The sequence below is a fragment of the Tiliqua scincoides genome, chromosome 4, assembly GCF_035046505.1.
Source record: "Tiliqua scincoides isolate rTilSci1 chromosome 4, rTilSci1.hap2, whole genome shotgun sequence".
In the NCBI taxonomy this organism is placed as follows: Eukaryota; Metazoa; Chordata; class Lepidosauria; order Squamata; family Scincidae; genus Tiliqua; species Tiliqua scincoides.
The window spans coordinates 69,471,433-69,479,244 of NC_089824.1; the positions used below are offsets into that span (position 1 = coordinate 69,471,433).

General features: G+C 42.4%; 1 pseudogene; it reads right to left on the reverse strand.

The window, feature by feature from the left end:
• Positions 1-6,708: 6,708 nt before the first annotated feature.
• On the reverse strand, positions 6,709-6,828 carry LOC136649906 (5S ribosomal RNA; annotated as a pseudogene).
• Positions 6,829-7,812: the final 984 nt, after the last annotated feature.

The window sequence follows — 7,812 nt, forward strand, 5'->3', positions numbered from 1 at the left end:
TACAGAGATTGGAAGTTTGGCTACTTGGGTGAAAACAAATGGACCCTCTCCGTCTTCAATTTCCAATTTTGGAGCTGGGGTTGGGCGAAAAGTTACAGGCATAACAGAGCATGGGGGAAGGGTAAGGAGAAAGTTGATCTCTCACAATCTGTGAACCCATTCTGATGTAAAAATCAATCCCACCCCATTTTATATGAACTAGTAATGCCAACTGTTTGTTATTTGGGGACTGTTATGTTACCGAAAATGAAATCTCACTATATTGCTTTTGTATCTTTCCTATCTTCTTACATTTTTCTACATTGTTCCTTTTTTCTGATTACAGTTGTTCAATATTAAAATGTAGTAGTTTGTTTTTAAACAACTAGTCCACTGCTGATTTTGTCCTTCTTCAGTCTTTTTAAAAAAAAGTCTATTTTGCTATTTTTGTCTGTAATGAATGTTGTAGTAAACTCAAGTTTCTCTGCTATTTCCTCACTTAAATCTCTGTATTTTGTGATTTCAGGCTGTTGCTGCTGCTTATTGATTTTATTTTCTTGTGGTATGCTTTCTTCAAAACAGCATGTAAATGTTCTAGGCCATAACAGGCATCTGAAGGGTCATTATTCTAGAAACTATTTCTTTGCTGGCTGTTCACATTCTGTAATGACCTGCCACGCAGAACAGTTTAAAAGAATGAGCAGAGAAAGCATTTGCAACTTTTTGACAGAAGATGGATTAACAACTTAGTTAATGGTCATACGTACAAGGCCTCCTGAACTTTCCTGTGGCTGTTTATGTGGACATTAAAATGAATCAGAGACACCCGTTCCTTACTGCACAGCAGTGGGCCATACTGTTTCTTGATTAATAATGGCCATGGTGCATAATTATAGCAGGAGTTTTTCAAGGTGTCACAGCATGAACAATCATATGCTTCAAACCAGACTACATTGTGTAGAATGGGGTATCTCTGAGGTCTGATTCAGATGTACCTGTACTGCTTCTGAGCCTTTCAATTATTTGCTGTGTTTATATTTTGCCTTCTTGCCAGAGCACACAAAGTGGTTTACTATAGTCAGGAAAAGGAACTCCCAGGAGAAGTCCAGTTGACCAAAGTGAGTAACACCTAGTGGTTAGTGCATATGCACCCCTTCCTTCCTACTTGCTGCTTTCCCTTTACAGGACCAGCAGCTGAACAGGGAAAAAGCCTAGGTAGTTTTTATCCACTGACATCATCCCAGGCTACAGAGACCAGGCAGAGGGGCACTGATTGTGTAAACCACCTTCTCAGAAAGATCACTGGACTTCAGGGTTTCTTAGTAAAAATCAAATACAGTAGAATTTGCAGGGCAAATTCTGATAATCCACTAAATTACCTGAGAACATGGACCAGGCAGACAAGGGGTCAAAAGGTAACTAGTCTATTAAATGTCTTAATAAAAAGGGGATTAAGCAATATGGAGAAAGAATGGTCAGTTGTAAAATTATAGCCAGGCTGTTGGAAAATAACCGGATTTGATTTCAAAGCATAAAAGAAAGTTTTCACCAAATGGATGCAGTAACCACTAATGCCCAGCAGATGGAGCATATTCAAACAGCTTACAATCCAACCTACCCATTCCTACCTTAAGTCAAGGAATTTTAAGGCTGGGGTTACTTAGCAGGAAAAGCATCAAAAGGTCTCTGACTACCATCTAAATAGAAGGTTCCTAACTTAAGTAAGTTACAGTACATTGCTCAAGGAATCCCCAGTCATTGCACTTGAGGGTGAACAATGAGTGCTCGTCACTCAGGCAATTGAAAGAGTCACTTCCTGTGGGGTGGGAAATTTATGACTTTGATGAAGTTATCCGATTGGAGGAGTTTCTCTGATTGGATGAATGGAATCCACCTGCTCACTCATCCCACATGTTTGGCTGCCAGTCTCTGTACTCCAGACACTGAGAAATTTCCACAATCTACAAATGCACTTAGAGCTAGATTATGGATTTTCAAACAAAGGCTGCTTGCATAGGATGCCCCAGCAACTTTTTAGGCTGCTGAATCTGCCCAGGTTTAACTTCGGAGGAGTTAAAAGTATCTAAAAATACAGAATATAGGCAAGAAATAGGGGGGAAACAGGGCATTCATCATATTCTTTCACTATATTCTAGTTTAAGGGGACAGACTTGAGATGATTTCCTAAATCAGGATCTACATACAAGTACACGAAACTAAGTATTAGGAATTCCTAAGAAAGAAAACATGGATGAATCAAGGAAAAAAAAAATCATAAACTAAAATAAAATATTCACAGGCAATATGGATAAGGCGCAGCATAGACTTCCTTTGCTCTTCCTCTCTCCACTTGGGCACATACCTCTGGGTAGCCCCACTTTTTTGTGTCCATGCAACTGGTTCATGTAGCAGATTGGAGGAGCTGTTGGGAGAGCTGCATCTTCATTTGAAGGAGTCCCACTGCTGCAAAATGTCCACTGCCCCCCCCCCCCAGTCCTCTTCTTCCTAATCCTAGAGTGATTGTGCCTAGGTTGCACCTCCTAGGAGCTGTGCTGGAGCTGACCCCTCCCTGGGCTCTCGGAGTGGGCCCCTTCTTTTATAGGGGACTTCTCCATAGGGCAACATAGAGTCTCTTGTGGGGTGAGCTCATCTTGGGCCATTCGTTTGTTTCTTGAAGACACTGTTTGCCCATCCCTAGTGTAGCCTGTCACTTGCTATAATGTAGTACCCTTAGAAGTGTGCATCAGGGGGTTTCCCAATTGCTCTGAAGACCCATGCAAAGATACAAAATGCAAGAATTCTGCCAGATTTGACAACATTAATCATCTTCAGAAGGCTATGTTCTAAAGGCTGCTGAATACAAAATGAAAGAATAGGCTCTACAGAATGCTAATTATTGTTTAAGGACCTTCAAACCTAACGGAAAGAAATTAAACAAATTAAAATGCATTCTTGGCTATAAAAGAATGTTATGCTCCTTGTTAACATGGTGGAAAGGTTATTATTCATATTTTGTTTTCTTATTTCAAGGAATAAAGTTAATGAGTTTATAATAGTCACTGTTGTCCCTTCTAAACCACCCTATATAATACTCCTTCTTTTCAAAGCATACAACACTGTTTTATTTACAGATCAAAGCCAGTTGGGTCTTTGATGAACATGTTATACGAAAATGCATCATTGGCTCTTATCTACTTAAGTAACTTCAAAGCATCTTCTGGGCCCCCAAATTCATAATGGGACTATGGTGCACTGGTGTGGGGGGGGGGATTTAGCCTTTCCCCCTTACAATTGTCTCAGTGTGAATCACCCCACCACTTTACTGGTATTTGCCCCCAGATGGACCATCCCACTGGTACCAATGGAACTTCCCTCTCAGAGCAAAATGGGGTAGGAGACTTTAAGCCAATGAGCAAAGCAAAGGTGTTGAACGTTCAGTTTCACAGGACACTGCATTTCAGTTCATAATTTATGAAAATCACATGAAGGAACATTCAAGGGTACAAGTTTAATTTATCAAATGAAGTGACAGGAAAAAATTTCAAAGGGGAAGAAGACAGAATTACAGCCGCAATGCTCTCCTGTCCTGACATCCAAACGGTTCTTGGAACTTGTTGAGACTTCACATTTCAATAGGAGACTAGAGGGCTCAATTCATTTTCCATCAAAAAGACAAAGGAAATCTTTCCAGTGCCATGTCTTGTGAAGAAGGGCTAGCAAAGGCCAGCCACCTCTGAAGTTCAAATTGTACCAAATTACATTTCAAACTTTCAACTAATAACAGGAAAAATTGGCCTTCGGATATAAGGGTATATGCACAGATGGGAAGGAACTCATGGGAAGGAGCATGGATTTATTCTCCATTATCTAGGTGACCTGTAACCATCTATGCTGCAACTTCTAGCATATTTCAGCAGTAAATTACCTGAAGCATAAGCTTAAATTCTAACTGCCCTTATGGGCACAAGCACACAGCACTTATTTCAAAGATTGGATCATCACCTGTTATTTATAGCATTGTAAAGCTGAGGCATTAGATCACATTCTCTGCAGTTCACATGTGCTATGAACTCCGTGCTTGCCTCTTATTATCTACATGGATGACCGCGACAAATGCAGAACCTGTGTACACCCTGCATGGCCTGATTCTTACTAGCGATATAAGAGCCCAGGTTATGAAATGTTAGACTATTCAGGGTCTTGAAATGGCAACCTTGTAGTTGGCAATCATTTCCCTTACTGGATGAAGATGTGATGAAAGCCATTTTCCCTTAGCTATCTCTCCCCTCCTGGCTCAACCTAGTTTTTGCTCTAGCCACTTACAAATATTTTCCAGTATTACTTTATAGTTATGTATTCTGATCTGAGCCTTGAGGTCAGGATCTCTAGGAGAGACCCCTGAGGGCCCTGATGCCTTCCTGTACTTTTCTCACACTCAGGTCAATGAGGTCTTCAACTTGGTAAGGGCTCTGTGTGCAGTTCTGCTTTCTGCTCTCATTCATGGGGAGGTGAGAGCTGCCCCATAATTTTGTTCTTCCTCTCACTAACTAGTTTTTGCTACATCTCCCAGCAGTGGACCTAGCACTGGGCAAATAGGACAAATGCTCTAGGTGCTGGGTCCATGCACCTCTAGGACCGCACAGGAAGCCTCACTGAGGATCTTGACGCGGTCAGAAACTGCGCTTCTGGTTTTCCGGAAGTGCAGCTTAAGACTGCGAAGAAGCCTCACAAGGCTTCCTCAGTCGGTCCTATGGTTGAGCGAGGCTCTGTCGTGCTCCAAAGGTAGGGGGTGGCTTTGTGCATTGGGGGGAGCAGCATCTTGCGGGAGAGGGGGCAGCTTTGCTGACCTTTGCCCTGGGAGCGGGGAGAGGGAAGTCTACCAGTGACATCTCCTCTTCTGAAGCTCAGTGAAGAACCCCCAACTCACAAAGCATTTATTTCTCTTTCCCACTATCTTTAGAGCAAATGTGCCCTTACGAGGGAAGCACTATGGATTACTAGCACCAAACAGAACAATCCTTGTCTATGCACATATGCAAAATGTTCAGGGTCCCCACAAATCCAGCAGCAAAATCCAGTTATCTAACAGACAGTTGTGATCTCAGAACTTCTTTGGCTACAGGGTTTTCTGCTGCTAGTCTGTTATTCTCTTGCTTCAGGGAAGAATCAATATGATGGATAATTAAGATAATACTTGAAACCCCCTGCTTACAGTCAAGCAATAATAATGATCACTTCTTTGTGTAGGTGGAAGTGCTCTGAGGCCTCAGCAGGAGTTCAGATAAAGAATCCAGCTCATTAATTAATATCACTTAATTGAGCAAACACAATCTGATTACATCTGCTTCCAAGTGGCCTTTCCTGTATTGTGTTGCATGTCCATATTCTTTCTTCATGGCCAGCAGACTGAAGGTAACTCTGTATTTACTTGGCATTTACACTATCCACAATAACATAAATTTCAATAGGACTCTAGCAGAACGACTGATGAGCAAAATTTTCAAAAGGTTAAAACTTCTGCAGCAGACTATTACCGTGTTTACCCCGAAAATAAGACATTGAAAATAAGACACCGAAAATAAGACACTGAAAATAAGACACCTAGAGTGTTTTTTTGAACCAAAAAAAATATAAGACACTTTTTTTGGCTCAAAAAAACACACTAGGTCTATGCTGTGGGGGGTGTGGGCTTGTGCCATATCCTAACCCTGGTCCTGGGCAGCATGGAGCAGCTCTGGACTGCTTGGATCTGAGCCACCTCTTGAGGTAGCACAGATCCGAGTAGTTCCACTGGAGCTGCTGCAGCGTTTCCTAGGGTAAGGGGAAGATTTCCCCTTGCCCTGGGCTGAGCTGCATTCACTGAGTTGGATATGGGGCAGGCCGGCCAGCCTCCCCTTTCCAGTGTAGGTTAGGATTGGACTGCCCGCCACAAATGAGGACTTACCTGGTTGAAGTTTCTCCTCTGTCATGAACTTACTAGGTGGCTTTAGGCAAGCCCCTCCCTCTCAGCTGCAGCAGCAGCAACCCGACTACAATATGATGAAACTGCTCACTTGTGTCACAGTGTTGAGTAAGTGTGGTAATTACACTGTGGTAATACAGGTAAAGTGCTTTGTGTTCTCAAAAACACATGCTAAGTATTATTGTAGTGGTTTACTATTTATACGTAAGATCTCCATTAGCCAAAATCCCCCACAAGATGCAGAGTAGCAACTGTTTGAAGGGAGGCTGGGCTGCATGCTGTGGGGAGGGCCACCTGAAAGCAAACAGGAAGGAATACATGTTTTTACTTACCTCTTCATAGACCTTTTGGCTTCCTATGAATCTCCTTGGCACTAAGTCAGTTGTGGGGCTGGTGTATGTCTGAGGAGAGTCATGGGCATTCTGGGGTGGCGTTATGGGGATTGGATCTGGCTTGTATGATTGCCAATGGATCCACCCCTCCGTCCCCAAACACTCCCCAGTTCCTCCCTGAAAAAGCACCGATCATCCCCCTCCCTGCCCATGCCCTCCCCCACCAACTTACCAGCACCAGCGGTGGCTGGGCTCTCTGGTGGCACATGCCACTATTCTGTGCACCATCACTATGGCCGTTGCACCAGTGGCCTGGGCCTTGAGTTCTGTCAGAGTTCTGTCAGGGCTGTCAATGTATCTATGGTGCCAGCCGTTTAGAGAAAACTTTCAGTTAGCAAATTTTTGAGCTACTCAGTCTCGAAAGACTATGGTATAAGCCTACAGCACCCGGTATTCCCAGGCGGTCTCCCATCCAAGTACTAACCAGGCCTGACCCTGCTTAGCTTCCGAGATCAGACGAGATCGGGCACGTGCAGGGTAACAGTTGCTGCTAAGATTTGATACATAACATTCTGTCTTAATTTGAGAATAATTTGATTTTTAATTGATTTATATTTATGAATGACTAAACAATGTTCTTTTAAAACTACTACTCATCATCTGTCTTCAGTTCTGATTTTTTCAAATGGCACCCAAAATAATTTTCCTACCGAATCATCAGTATTCGCATATATGTATATATTTTTTTTTAAAAAAAAACATTTTTTTTCCACCCATTAAATTCTAATGGATCTTGGCAAGAGTACATAATACAAATAATACATAGTGGGCATTTTCAAACAACTGCTTTGACATTTGTGGAGCCCATTTAGGGAGCACGGGAAAATAGGTTCTCTTCAGTAATATTCTCTCTCCAGCAGTAAAAATGAAAGCTAATTGGACATTAAGGGTTATACAAGCACCTGTATTTTTGTCTCCTGGGAAGTGGACAGCAGTTTCAGGGAAGAGGTGAATTTAGATTGGAAAAGCAGCATGGCTAAAAGGTCTACTCTCTCTCTCTCTCTCTCTCTCTCTCTCTCTCTCTCTCTCTCTCTCTCCTTTCCTGATCAAATTAGTAGCACATGGGAAATCCACTTGTGGATATTCTGCATCATGGAGGTGATATTTCACTTCTTGAGCCCCCAACCCAGCATCAACTATCTGCTTCACAACAGAGTTAGGCACAGATCCTTGTGTTGCAAGGTTGAAGGAAGCCAACTCAAAGAAAACTCGGTACCCAAGGGTGATGGTTTACAGGCTGTTTATTTGGATTGCATATGCAATGGCCCATGGGACTCTTGTCTCAAAGCACGGAGCTGGTTTTGATGGTGTCCAGAACCTTTATACAATTCTCAGTTCTTTGTCCTCAAATCTAGACTTCCCATTGGCTGAAAATTTGCATCATAGAGAGGGCAGATGCCTAATAAGCTACAGATAACGTTAAAGACACCTGATAGAATGCTTTTCAGGTTACAGGTTTCCATAAAAGGTAAATTTAGG